General features: G+C 37.7%; 1 non-coding gene across 1 annotated transcript; it reads left to right on the top strand.

The window, feature by feature from the left end:
- The first annotated feature begins 6,044 nt into the window (after positions 1–6,044).
- On the top strand, positions 6,045–6,152 carry LOC130949765 (small nucleolar RNA R71). Its single transcript, XR_009073456.1, has one exon. It is a non-coding gene; the product is annotated as a small nucleolar RNA R71 (small nucleolar RNA).
- The last annotated feature ends 7,137 nt before the right edge of the window (positions 6,153–13,289 follow it).

The raw sequence follows: 13,289 nt of genomic DNA, 5'->3' as shown, positions 1-13,289 counted from the left end.
ATCAATATGGCCGAATGCACAAGGGAGGAGGAGGACAAAAATCCTAGTGAGGAAGACCTCCTGGGACGTCCCTCAAGCAAGAAGGAGTTTCCTATTAAGGATCCAAAGGAATCTGAGGCTCATATAGAGACCTTAGAGATTCCATTAAATCTCCTTCTGCCATTCATGAGCTCTGAAGACTATTCTTCCTCTGAAGAGGATGAAGATGTGACTGGAGAGCAAGTTGCTCAATATTTAGAAGCTATCATGAAGCTGAATGCCAAGTTGTTTGGTAATGAGACTTGGGAAAGTGAACCTCCCTTGCTCATTAGTGAACTGGATACCTGGATTCAGCAAATTTTACCTCAAAAGAAACAAGATCCTGGCAAGTTTTTGATACCTTGTACCATAGGCACCATGACCTTTGCAAAAGCTCTGTGTAATTTGGGGTCAGGGATAAATCTTATGCTACTCTCTGTAATGGAGAAGCTGGGGATCATTGAGGTACAACCTGCCTTGTTCTCATTACAATTGGCAGACAAGTCATTGAGACAAGCTTATGGAATAGTGGAGGACGTGTTAGTAAAGGTTAAAGGCCTTTACATCCCTGCTAATTTCATAATCTTAGACACTAGGAAGGAAGAGGATGAATGCATCATCCTTGGAAGACCTTTCCTAGCTACAGTAGGAGCTGTGATAGATGTCAACAGAGGTGAACTAGTCCTTCAATTAAATGGGGACTACCTTGTGTTTAAGGCACATGGCCATCCCTCTGTGACAAAAGAGAGTAAGCATGAAGAGCTTCTCTCAGTTCAGAGTCAAGAAGAGCCCCTACAGTCAAACTCTAAGTTTGGTGTTGGGAGGCCACAACCAAACTCTAAGTTTGGTGTTAAGACCCCATATCCAAACTCTAAGTTTGGTGTTGGGACTATACAACATTGACCTGATCACCTTGTGGCTCCATGAGAGCCCACTGTCAAGCTATTGACATTAAAAAAGTGCTTGTTGGGAGGCAACCCAATTTTATTTATCTAATTTTTATTTTATTCTATTTTATTGTTATTTTGTGTTTTATTAGGTACATGATCATGTGGAGTCACGAAAAAAAATATAAAAATTAAAAACAGAATCAAAAACGGCAGAAGAAAAATCACACCCTGGAGGAAGCACAGACTGGCGTTCAACGCCAGTAAAGAGCATCTGGCTGGCGTTCAACGCCAGAGCAGAGCATGAATCTGGCGCTAAACGCCAGAAACAAGCAACATCCTGGCGTTTGAATGCCGGAATGTGCCTAGAGGAAAAGCTGGCGCTGAACGCCAGTAACAAGCATGAAACTGGCGTTCAACGCCAGAAACATGTTACATATGGGCGTTGAATGCCCAGAATGTGCACCACTCGGCGTTTAAATGCTAGAATGGTGTGCAAAGGCATTTTACATGCCTATTTGGTGCAAGGATGGAATTCCTTGACACCTCAGGATCTGTGGACCCCACAGGATCCCTACCTACTATATTCCCACCTTACCTCCTAATCCTATTTTACTCTTCCCCATGTCACACTTCCCAAAAACCCTTCACCAATCACCTCAATCTCTCTTCCCAATCACCTATTCACCACTCACATCCATCCACTCTTCCCCATAAACTCCACCTACATTCAAAATTCAAAAATATTTTCCCATCCAATCCCACCCTAAATGGCCGAACCTACCCTCTCCCCTCTCCCTATATATACCCTTCCATTCTACTTCATTTTCACACAACACTACCCCCTCTACTATACCTTGGCCGAGTCCATCTCCCCTCACTCTCCTCCATTTTCTTCTTCTTCTTCTTCTCTTCTTTCTTCTCTTGCTCGAGGGCGAGCAATATTTTAAGTTTGGTGTGGTAAAAGCATAAGCTTTTTGTTTTTCCATTACCATCAATGGCACCTAAGGCAGGAGAATCCTCTAGAAAAGGAAAAGGGAAGACAAAAGCTTTCACCTCCGAGTCATGGGAGATGGAAAGATTCATCTCCAAGAGCCATCAAGACCACTTCTATGATGTTGTGGCAAAGAAGAAGGTGATCCCTGAGGTCCCTTTCAAGCTCAAGAAAAATGAGTATCCAGAGATCCGACATGAAATCCGAAGAAGAGGTTGGGAAGTCCTAACCAACCCCATACAACAAGTCGGAATCTTAATGGTTCAAGAGTTTTATACCAATGTATGGATCACTAGGAACCATGATCAAAGTATGAACCCGAGTCCAAAGAATTATCTCACAATGGTTCGGGGGAAATACTTAGATTTTAGTCCGGAGAATGTAAGGTTAGCGTTCCGCTTGCCCATGATGCAAGGAGATGAACGCCCCTACACTAGAAGGGTCAACTTTAATCAAAGGTTGGACCAAGTCCTAATGGACATATGTATGGAAGGAGCTCAATGGAAAAGAGACTCCAAAGGCAAGCCAGTCCAACTAAGAAGACTGGACCTCAAGCCTGTGGCTAGAGGATGGTTGGAGTTCATTCAACGCTCCATCATTCCCACTAGCAACCGATCTGAAATTACTGTGGATCGGGCCATCATGATTCATAGCATCATGATTGGAGAGGAAGTAGAAGTTCATGAAGTCATCTCCAATGAAATCTACAAAATAGCCGACAAGCCCTCCACCATGGCACGGCTAGCTTTTCCTCACCTTATTTGCCATCTATGTTACTCAGCTGGAGTTATCATAGAAGGAGACATCTCCATTGAAGAGGATAAGCCCATCACCAAGAAGAGGATGGAGCAAGCAAGAGAGACCCTCCACGGTTCTCAAGAGATGCATGAGGAAGCTCATCATCAAGAAATCCCTGAGATGCCTCAAGGGATGCACTTTCCTCCCAACAACTATTGGGAACAACTCAACACTTCCTTAGAAGATTTGAGCCACAATGTGGAACAATTAAGGGTGGAACATCATGAGCACTCCATCATTCTCCATGAAATAAGAGAAGACCAAAGAGCAATGAGGGAGGAGCAACAAAGGCAAGGAAGGGACATAGAAGAGCTTAAGGACATTGTTGGTCCTTCAAGAAGAAGACGCCACTAAGGTGGATTCATTCCTTGTTCTTATTTCTTTTTGTTTTTCGGGTTCTATGTTATGTTTATCTATATTTTGTGTCTCTACTTCATGATCATTAGTATGTAGTAACCATGTCTTAAAGCTATGAATAAAATCCATTAATCCTTCATCTCTCTTAAACGAAAAATGTTTTAATTCAAAAGAACAAGAAGTGCATGAATTTCGAATTTATCCTTGAAATTAGTTTAATTATATTGATGTGGTGACAATACTTTTTGTTTTCTGAATGAATGCTTGAACAGTGCATAATTTTGATCTTGTTGTTTATGAATGTTAAAACTGTTGGCTCTTGAAAGAATAATGAATAAAGAGAAATGTTATTGATGATCTGAAAGATCACGGAATTGATTCTTGAAGCAAGAAAAAGCAGTGAAAAACAAAAGCTTGCGGAAAAAAAAAAAGAGGTGGCGAAAAAAATATAGAAAGAAAAAGAAAAAGCAAGCAGAAAAAGCCAATAGCCCTTAAAACCAAAAGGCAAGGGTAAAAAGGATCTAAAGCAAAAGAATATGCTTAAGAGCTCTGGACACCTCTAACTGGGGACTCTAGCAAAGCTGAGTCACAATCTGAAAAGGTTCACCCAGTCATGTGTCTGTGGCATTTATGTATCCGGTGGTAATACTGGAAAACAAAATGCTTAGGGCCACGGCCAAGACTCACAAGTAGCTGTGTTCAAGAATAAACATGCTTAACTAGGAAAGTCAATAACACTATCCAAAATTCTAAGTTTCTAAGAGAAGCCAATCATTCTAAACTTCAAAGGAAAAAGTGAGATACCAAAACTATTCAGAAGCAAAAAGCTACAAGTCCCGCTCATCTAATTAGAATTAATATTCATTGATATTCTGAAATTCACAGTATATTCTCTTCTTTTTATCCTAATTGATTTTCAGTTTCTTGGGGACAAGCAACAATTTAAGTTTGGTGTTGTGATGGGCGGATAATTTATACGCTTTTTGGCATTGTTTTTAGGTAGTTTCTAGTAAGTTCAAGCTACTTTTAGGGATGTTTTCATTAGTTTTTATGTTAAATTCACATTTCTGGACTTTACTATGAGTTTGTGTATTTTTCTATAATTTCAGGTAATTTCTGGCTGAAATTGAGGGACTTGAGCAAAACTCTGAAAAAGGCTGACAAAAGGACTGCTGATGTTGTTGGAATCTAACCTCCCTGCACTCGAAATGGATTTTCTGGAGCTACCAACGGCGTTGGAAAGTAGACATCTAGAGCTTTCCAGCAATATATAATAGTCCATACTTTATTCGGAAATTGACGACATAAATTGGCGTTGAACGCCAAGTACATGTTGCTGTCTGGAGTTAAACGCCAGAAACACGTCATGATCCGGAGTTGAACGCCCAAAACACGTTATAACTTGGAGTTCAACTCCAAGAAAAGCCTCAGCTCGTGGATAGATCAAGCTCAGCCCAAGCATACACCAAGTGGGCCCCGGAAGTGGATTTATCCATCAATTACTTACTCATGTAAACCCTTGTAGCTAGTCTAGTATATATAGGACTTTTAACTACTGTATTAGACATCTTTTTGATCACTTTAGATCTAAGGAACATCTGGGGGCGCATAGTCCTTAGGCCATGGGGGCTGGCCATTCGGCCATGCCTGAACCTTTCACTTATGTATTTTCAACGGTGGAGTTTCTGCACACCATAGATTAAGGGTGTGGAGCTCTGCTGTACCTCAAGTTTCAATACAATTATTATTACTTTCTATTCAATTCTCTTTTATTCTTATTCCAAGATATACGTTGCATAACACTTTGTTGAATGTGATGATCCGTGACACTCATCATCATTCTCACCTATGAACGCGCGTGATTGACATCCACTTCCGTTCTACTCTAGGCCGGGCGCATATCTCTTAGATTCCCCAACAGAATCTTCGTGGTATAAGCTAGATAGATGGCGGCATTCATGGGGATCCGGAAAGTCTAACCTTGTCTGTGGTATTCCGAGTAGGATCCCGGGAATCCGGAAAGTCTAACCTTGTCTGTGGTATTCCGAGTAGGATTCCGGTATTGAATGACTGTGACGAGCTTCAAACTCCTGAAGGCTGGGCGTGATGACAAACGCAAAAGAATCAAGGGATTCTACTCCAACCTGATTGAGAACCGACAGATGATTAGCTGGGCTGTGACAGAGCATTTGGACCATTTTCACTAAGAGGATGGGATGTAGCTATCAGCAAGGGTGATGCCTCCAGACGATTAGCCGTGCAGTGACAGCGCATAGGACCATTTTCCCGAGAGGATTAAAAGTAGCCATTGATGATGGTGATGCCCTACATACAGCTTGCCATGGAAAGGAGTAAGAAGGATTGGATGAAAGTAGTAAGAAACTAGAGATTCGAAAGGATTTTAGCACCTCCACACGCCTATCTGAAATTCCCACTATTGATTTACATAAGTATTTCTATCCCTTTTTGTTTTCTATTTATTATTAATTTTCGAAACCCATAACCATTTAATCTGCCTAACTGAGATTTACAAGGTGACCATAGCTTGCTTCATACCAACAATCTCTGTGGGATCGACCCTTACTCACGTAAGGTATTACTTGGATGACCCATTACACTTGTTGGTTAGTTGAACGGAGTTGTGTCCACACATAAGTGCCATAATAATGATTCCATACAACAACAAAGAATATTACATTGATGTGATCATAATTTCGTCCACCAACTTGCTGAGTCAACATTTTGTTCTGAGCCAATATGGCATTCAGAGCATCAATCTCAAGAATTCCCTTCCTCTGAGGCATCCCATTATTCACGAAATTCCTCTCAGAAGTGTACATGAACTGGTTATTTGCAACCATGTCAATAAGTTCTTGAGCTTCTGCAGGCATTTTCTTTAGGTGAATGGATCCACCTGCAGAATGGTCCAGTGACATCTTAGAGAACTCAGACAGACCATAATAGAATATATCCAGAATGATCCATTCTGAAAGCATGTCAGAAGGACACCTTTTGGTCATCTGCTTGTATCTTTCCCAAGCTTCATAGAGGGATTCACCATCTTTTTGTTTGAATGTCTGAACATCCAATCTAAGCTTGCTCAACTTTTGAGGAGGAAAGAATTTAGCCAAGAAGGCCATGACCAGCTTATCCCAAGAGTCCAGGCTATCCTTAGGTTGTGAATCCAACCATGTTCTAGCTTTGTCTCTTACAGCAAAAGGGAAAAGCATGAGCCTGTAGACTTCAGGATCTACTCCATTCGTCTTTACAGTCTCGCAGATCTGCAAGAACTCAGTTAAAAACTGATAGGAATCTTCTGATGGAAGTCCATGAAACTTGCAGTTTTATTGCATTAGAGCAACTAGTTGAGGTTTCAGCTCAAAATTTTTTGCCCTAATGGTAGGGATTGAGATGCTTCTTCCATCAAACTTGGAAGTAGGTGTACTGTAATCACCAAGCATCCTCCTTGCATTATTGTTGTCAGGTTCGGCTGTCATCTCCTTCTCTTGTTTGAAAACTTCAGTAAGGTTGTCTCTGGATTGTTGTAATTTAGCTTCTCTTAGTTTCCTCTTCAGAGTCCTTTCAGGTTCTGGATCAGCTTCAACAAGAATGTCTTTCTCCTTGTTCCTGCTCATATGAGAAAGAAGAGAACAGAAAAAGGAGGAGGAATCCTCTATGTCACAGTAAAGAGGTTCCTTATTATTAGTAGAAGAAGAAAGGGAATAAGAAGAATGGAGAATCCAAACACAAGGGTAAGGATAGAGGTAGTGATTTGAGATGAAGAGAAGTGTTAGTGAATAAATAAATAAATAGAGGAAGATGAGAGAGAGAAAATTCGAAAATTAATTTTGAAAAGCAGTTAATGGTTTTCGAAAATTAAACGTGAGATAGAATTAAAATTAAAATTTATAACAATTAGTTAATTAAAAAGAATTTTGAAAAAGGGATGAGATATTTTCGAAAAGTAGAGAGGAAAGAGTAGTTAGGTGGTTTTGAAAAAGATAAGAAACAAATAAAAAGTTAATTAGTTAGTTGAAAAAGATATTAAAATCAAATTTTAAAAAGATAAGAAGATAAGAAGTTAAGAAGTTAGAAAAGATATTTTAAAATCAAATTTTTGAAAAAAAGATAAAACTTGAAAAAGATATGATAAAAAGATATGATTAAAAAGATATGGTTGGAAAAGATTTAATTTTTAAAATTAAAATTAATTACTTAACTAACAAGAAACTAAAAGATAAGATTCTAGAATTTAAAGATTGAACCTTTCTTAACAAGAAAGTAACAAACTTCAAATTTTTGAATCAATCATATTAATTGTTAGTATAATTTTCGAAAATAAAGATAAAATTAAGAAAAAGATTTTTGAAAAATATTTTAAAGAATTTTTGAAAATTAATAAGAAAAATGAAAAAGATTTAATTTTTGAAAAAGTTTTGAAAAGATAAGATTTTTAAAATTGAAATTTTGACTTGACTAACAAGAAAACAACTTATTTTAAAAAATATTGACCAAGTCAACCCAAAATTTCAAATTTTTTGAGAGAAATAAGGAAAAGATATATTTTTTATTTTTGAATTTTTAATGATGAGAGAGAAAAACACAAATATGACCCAAAACATGAAAATTTTGGATCAAAACCAATGATGCATGCAAGAACACTATGAATGTCAAGATGAACACCAAGAACACTTTGAAGATCATGATGAACATCAAGAACATATTTTTGAAAAAATTTTTATGCAAAGAAAACATGCAAGACACCAAACTTATAACTTGACTCAAGACTCAAACAAGAAACACAAAATATTTTAGGTTTTTATGATTTTATGAATTTTTTGTATTTTCTTTTATATTTTTTTTTCGAAAAAAATATAGAGAAAAAAGAAAATAAGAAATCCAATATTTTTTTAATAAGAATTCCAGGAATCTTTCAATACTAGCCTAAAGCTCCAATCCAAGGGTTGGGCATGGCTTAATAGCCAGCCAGTTTTAGAAGATATAAATCAGGCATGTAACAACTGATATTCCAATTAACTTGCCTCTATGCTGATAGTTTTGAAGCCTCAATCCAATTGAGTTAGACATGGCTTTACAGCCAGCCAAGCTTCAACATACTTTATGAAACACTAGAATTTATTCTTAAAAATTTTGAATAATTTTTTCGAAAACAAAGAAAAATTTTGAAAAATATTTTTGAAAACTTTTTGAAAAGAAAAATAAAAAGAAAATTACCTAATCTGAGAAACAAGACGAACCGTCAGTTGTCCATACTCGAACAATCCCTGGCAACGGCGCCAAAAAATTGGTGCACGAAATTGTGATCATCGACAATGGCGTCAAAAACTTGGTAGCGCTCTCAAATGTGAATCACACTTAGTCACAACTCCGCATAACTAACCAGCAAGTGCACTGGGTCGTCCAAGTAATACCTTACGTGAGTAAGGGTCGATCCCACGGAGATTGTTGGTATGAAGCAAGCTATGGTCATCTTGTAAATCTCAGTTAGGCGGATAGTAAATGTTATGGAGTTTTTGAATAATAAATAAAACAAAAAATAAAGATAGAGTTACTCATGTAATTCAATGGTGGGAATTTTAGATAAGTGTGTGGAGGTGCTTGTCCCTGTTGGATCTCTGCTTTCCTACTGTCTTCCTTCAATCCTTCTTATTCCTTTCCATGGCAAGCTGTATGTAGGGCATCACCGTTGTCAATGGCTACATCCCATCCTCTCAGTGAAAAAGGTCCAAATGCTCTGTCACGGCACGACTAATCACCTGTCGGTTCTCGATCATGTTGGAATAGAATCCCTTGATTCTTTTGCGTTTGTCATCACGCCCAACAATCGCGAGTTTGAAGCTCATCATAGTCATTCAATCCCTGAATCCTACTCGAAATACCACAAACAAGGTTTAGACTTTCTGTATTCTCATGAATGCCGCCATCAATCTAGCTTATACCACGAAGATTCTGATTAAGGAATCCAAGAGATATGCGCCCGGTCTAAGGTAGAACGGAAGTGGTTGTCAGTCACGCGTTCATAGGTGAGAACGATGATGAGTGTCACGGATCATCACACTCATCATGTTGAAGTGCAACGAATATCTTAGAATAAGAACAAGCGGAATTGAATAGAAAATAGTAGTAATTGCGTTGAAACTCGAGGTACAGCAGAGCTCCACACCCTTAATCTATGGTGTGTAGAAACTCCACCATTGAAAATACATAAATGATGAAGGTTCAGGCATGGCCGAATGGCCAGCCCCCAAACGTGATCAAAAGATCAAAAAATACAATCAAAGACCAATCCAAAGACCTCTAATACACTAGTAAAAAGTTATATTTATACTAAACTAGCTACTAGGGTTTACAGAAGTAAGTAATTGATGCATAAATCCACTTCCAGGGCCCACTTGGTGCATGTTTGGGCTGAGCTTGATCTTTACATGAGCTGAGGCTTCTATTGGAGTTGAACGCCAAGTTGTAACGTGTTTTTGGCGTTCAACTCTGGTTCGTGACGTGTTTCTGGCGTTTGACTCCAGAATACAGCATGGAACTGGCATTGAGCGCCAGTTTACATCATCTAATCACGAATAAAGTATGGATTATTATATATTGCTGGAAAGCTCTGGATGCCTACTTTTCAACGCCGTTGAGAGCGCACCATTTGAAGTTCTGTAGCTCCAAAAAATTCATTTCGAGTGCAGGGAGGTCAGAATCCAACAGCATCAGTAGTCCTTTGTCAACCTTTTATCAGAGTTTTGCTCAGGTCCCTCAATTTCAGCCAGAAATTACCTGAAATCACAGAAAAATACACAAACTCATAGTAAAGTCCAGAAATGTGAATTTAGCATAAAAACTAATGAAAACATCCCAAAAAGTAGCTAGATCCTACTAAAAACTACCTAAAAACAATGCTAAAAAGCGTATAAATTATCCGCTCATCACGATCCCAACTTATCGAGGTAGGGGCTTTTTCAAAGAAATTAATTTTATAATTTCAAATTGTTATAAATGGATATTAATGTGATTAATGTACCTTTAGTGATTATATAAGTCTTATGTATCGTCGGACTATTTTAAGATGAATATGATTGTTGTTTGATTGGATTGTGGTTTGATTTTGTTAAATGGATGGTTACTACATTATTTCTTTGAAGTTTTGGAAACGAGTTTGGTTCATTGAAAATGAATTGAGTTTGAATGTGTTTTCTTGAAATATGGGAATGATATGAATTTTCGGAATTAGTCTGATTTTGAACTGATTTGATTTTGAACCCGTGGAAGGGGTTGCGAAATGGTTTGGTTGGGACTCGAAAAGGGTGGAAAAGTCCAAGTTTTAAGGGAGATGCTGGTAAATTTTTATGAGATTTAAGATTCTATTTTAAAATGTGATTTAGAAAGGGATTGGATTTGAAAGGTCCTATTATTTGGTTCTTGATTTATTAAGAAATATGTGTTTCGAGTTTAATCTGTTCAAGAAAATTTTATGTTTTAAGATTGATTTAAATATGAAAAGATCTATGTTTTGAAGTTCTATTAAAGAAGTACCTTTGGAGGCGTTTTAGTTGATTTTAAAAGAAAGTGAACTTTGATTAATTAAATGCATTTTGCTTTTGAAGTATTCTTTAAATTTTGACTTAGCAAGACTAAACAATTCCTAGCCTTTAGGAAGGTTTCTGACTTAAGAATGAAATGAAATTGGTTTTTGGGCTTAAATAATTTTGGTTTTGAAATTAGTTTGGAACTTTTGCCTTACATACCTTGGTTTGGGTTTTAAATCTTTATTTTAATCAATTTCAATTCAAGTAGCTATAATTTTGAAGATTTCGAAAGAATTTAAGAAATGAGGTAGGTTATTCTTCCCTATAGTCTTGAATCTTTGCCAAGGTTGTTATTTGATAACTCTTATTTAAAATAGTTAAACGGATGATTTAAAAGTGAAGGATTTGACTCTTTTCAAAGAGAAATGATTTTGAGAAAAAAGTGGATTATGAGCTTGAAATACTTTGAGATATGAGGATTTTGAATTTTGAGACAAAGATGAATTTGATTTTTGGTTTTAAAGTAAAGAAATTTTGAGGAAAAAGGGATATATGGCATGAATGATGATTTGACTTGGTATGGATTGTTAATGAAGTGCGAAAATGATGATGAATGAATAATTATGAATGAATATGTGGCTTATGCACTTCTTTTATCTGAGATACGAGTTTTCTTGGGTAAAGTACTGTGGCTTGCCACTACGTGTTCCAAGTCGAGACTCGATACTCTGTTTACCTATGTCGTAAGGGTGACCGGGTAGTTATAAATTCCCAAGAAGGTACCCCCATTGAGCAAATTTTATATATGAGAAAAAGCTATGCATGGACTCTTGGGGATGCGCGACGGGGGACAGCCCAGGGTTTAGCAGCCGGACTTGTCGGGTTGGCTTGATAACCGACATATGAGACTCATCGGCCATAGGACAGGCATTCATCATATGCATCTATGTGACATTGTTTGGGTGTGCATATTGTAATTGGTTTTGCGTATGTGAATAATTATGTTTAATTGCTAATTGTTCTACTTGATATAACTGCTTAATTGTGTTTGAACCTTCTTACTTGTGTTTGTGACTGAAAATTGGTTGGATTGTGGTGGATTGACTGTTGATTGAGTTGCTTGCGCCTAGGGCCATGGTTGATTATGAGATGGGTCGAAGGCCGTGTTTGGTTTGTGTTTTTGGTTTAGAAAAGTATGAAAAACTAAACTGGTTCAGCATAGACTTAATGAACTTATGCTTGGAACAACTTGGTCATTCATGTTGTCTAAGAAAAACTTTTAAAAAGGTTTAGGATTTTTGAATAATTAATGCTTTCTCTTTTAAAAAGGATTTCGGATTTTGAATATTAAATCTTTGGTTTTTAAAAGATACAAAAGGCGGCTATTAATCACGGTACTTTAGAAACAGCTTTATTTTCACGTATCCTATTGGTGCACGAAATTGCAATCACACTTTTGCAATCCGCACAACTAACCAGCAAGTGCACTGGGTCGTCCAAGTAATACCTTACGTGAGTAAGGGTCGAATCCCATGGAGATTGCTGGCTTGAAGCAAGCTATGGTTATCTTATTATTCTTAGTCAGGATATAATATCAATAATAATTTTTAGTTTTAATGTAAAAAGTAAAAGAGCATGAAATAAATACTTATTATGCAGTAATGGAGAATATGTTGGAGTCTTGGAGATGCTATGTCCTCTGAATTCCTGCAACATAATGATTTCTCACTTTCATAAATGCAAGGCTTCTTCCATGGCAAGCTGTATGTAGGGCATCGCCGTTGTCAATGGCCACTTCCCATCCTCTCAGTGAAAATGGTCCAAATGCTCTATCACAGCACGGCTAATCATCTGTCGGTTCTCGATCATGGTGGAATAAGATCTATTGATCCTTTTGCATCTGTCACTACGCCCAACACTCGCGAGTTTTAAGCTCGTCACAGTCATCCAATCCCAGAATCCTACTCGGAATACCACAGACAAGGTTTAGACTTTTCAGAATCTCAAGGATGCTACCAATGGATTCTAGTTTATACCACGAAGAATCTGATTAAGGAATCTAAGAGATACTCATTCAATCTAATGTAGAACGGAGGTGGTTGTCAGGCACACGTTCATGGATTGAGCAAGGTGATGAGTGTCACGGATCATCACCTTCTTCATAGTGAAGCGCGAATGAACATCTTAGATAGGAACAAGTGTGTTTGAATGGAAAATAGAAATCATTGCATTAATTCATCGAGACGCTGCAGAGCTCCTCACCCCCAACAATGGAGTTTAGAGACTCATGCCATCAAAAAGTACAAAATTCAGATCTAAAATGTCATGAGATACAAAATAAGTCTCTAAAAGTTGTTTAAATAGTAAACTAGTAACCTAGGTTTACAGAAATGAGTAAACTAAGATGGATAATGTAGAAATCCACTTCTGGGGCCCACTTGGTGTGTGCTGGGACTGAGACATAAGCTTCTCACGTGCTTGAGCTGTTTCTGGAGTTGAACGCCAGGTTGTAACCTGTTTTTGGCGTTGAACTCTAACTTGCAACCTGTTTCTGGCACTGAACGCCAGACTGCAGCATGGAACTGACGTTAAACGCCAGTTTACGTCATCTATCTTCGTGTAAAGTATGAACTATTATATATTTCTGGAAAGCCCTGGATGTCTACTTTCCAACCCAATGGAGAGCGCGCC

Source organism: Arachis stenosperma, chromosome 1, assembly GCF_014773155.1.
Source record: "Arachis stenosperma cultivar V10309 chromosome 1, arast.V10309.gnm1.PFL2, whole genome shotgun sequence".
NCBI classification, from domain to species: Eukaryota; Viridiplantae; Streptophyta; class Magnoliopsida; order Fabales; family Fabaceae; genus Arachis; species Arachis stenosperma.
The sequence above is the reverse complement of the archived record's forward strand: the minus strand, read 5'-3'. Positions and strand labels throughout refer to the sequence as shown.